Source organism: Arachis duranensis, chromosome 9, assembly GCF_000817695.3.
Source record: "Arachis duranensis cultivar V14167 chromosome 9, aradu.V14167.gnm2.J7QH, whole genome shotgun sequence".
NCBI classification, from domain to species: Eukaryota; Viridiplantae; Streptophyta; class Magnoliopsida; order Fabales; family Fabaceae; genus Arachis; species Arachis duranensis.
The window spans coordinates 111,492,295-111,493,985 of record NC_029780.3 but is presented as its reverse complement, the minus strand read 5'-3'; the positions used below and the strand labels follow the sequence as shown (position 1 = coordinate 111,493,985).

At 30.1% G+C, this 1,691-nt stretch overlaps 1 protein-coding gene across 1 annotated transcript in view; it reads left to right on the top strand.

Moving 5' to 3' along the window:
* Positions 1 to 1,452: 1,452 nt before the first annotated feature.
* Positions 1,453 to 1,691, top strand: part of LOC107467481 (uncharacterized) — a gene marked incomplete in the record, with an annotated part of 3,062 nt that continues 2,823 nt past the window's right edge. The window contains 1 exon segment of the mRNA XM_016086593.3: positions 1,453 to 1,691.

The following is a 1,691-nucleotide window of genomic DNA, read 5'->3' as shown; positions in this document are numbered from 1 at the left end:
ATTAATTTTTAATAGTAATTTTAAAAATCAATTATTTTTATAATTTAATAAATACATGATTAAATAGAATATTCATCTCACTTATTTATTTAAGTTTAAAGAATTGAATTCTATCTTATATATACATATTTAGTAACTCATTAACTAGCGACAAATCTTTAAACAAAATTTAAATTCATCTCTAAAATATTATTAGTTTTTTAAATTGTCCCAAAAAGGTTGTTCTTAATCAAATTTGTCATTCCTTTACTTTTGTTACTCATTGCGTTAAAATTTGTTATGTCACAACACACACTTTACTGTGTGGTAGTCCGATATTAATATGATAAGTTTATGAAATTAGATTAAATTAAGATATTTCAATACCTCAAAGTTCCGTTCAATTTAAGATTGATTTTTTTTTTGTGACTAAATAGAAAAGAAAGAAAAAAGAGACAAAATCAAATTAATTGGCTAGGGTCATATCTAAATCTATTAGATGTTGAAGCTCACTCCATGGTTGGCTCCAATTCGAGTGGATGTTCGCGACAGAAGCAGCTGCTTTAGCCATACAATCTGCAACACTATTTGCAGTCCTCTGAATTAAAAGAATAGAGACTCTCCAATTCCAATTCATAACCTCCTGAATATGCTTTGCCAAATCCCATTACGGAATATCCTTACTAAGCATTCTTTGGTTTATCAAGAAAAGAGCTTCTAAACAGTCTGTTTCACAAATAACCTCACGAAATCCACTCTCCCAAGTAAGAAGTAAACCTCTCCAAATTGCATACAATTCAGCAAAAAGAACACTGCACACTTCGACTTTTCCAGTGCAACCTTTCAACCAACATCCATCAGGATTGCGAATAATACAACCAAAACCAGCATAGCCAGAAGGAGCAAACCAACTAGCATCACAATTCAATTTAACAGAATGAACTGGAGGTGAAACCCAATGCAAACAAAATGAAGGAAGAGACAGAGATTTTGATTTGATCTAATTATATAAATTTATCATATTATAAGCTAACTAGAATTGCTAAGAGTATATTATTGTCAGTATGGTGTTACTCAATATATATGTTATGTTAGTAAATTTGACGCTGTTAACAACGAAACTGATGAAAAGATAAATTTACTTAAAAAATAATTTAAAAATTAATTTAGATAATAAATAATCTTATAAAAATAAATTTAACCATTTATTCAATTTAAATTCTCAAAATGATGTGAAAAATAAAAAAATATACCTGTAATTTTTTTTTTGTAATATCAATATATAAACATAAAATTCTTCTAAAAGAGTTAAATACAGTAGATCTATAAAAATGTTTAAATAAGAATTTTTACACTATTAAACTTAAAACATTGATTATGTTAATTTAAAAATAATGAGGGTCTATCTGCTTTACCTCTTGATCTCTCTAATAAATACCTTAATTACTATAAAAAGGTGATGTAATATTCTCACACCCTTTCAGGCTTTCACCTTCCCATAAAGCCTCTCTCTCTCTCTCTCTCTGGAAACCGTACGCCCACAAACGCACACTGCTCTGGTCTAAAGCTCACGCACTCTGCTCCTTCACCTCATTCCCATTCACACTCTCACTCACTCCACTCACTCTTCAACTCCTTTCTCTTTTCCCCTCTATCTATGAACTTCACTCTCTCCTTCGCCACTACCTCTTCCCCCTCGCTATTTTCTTAGT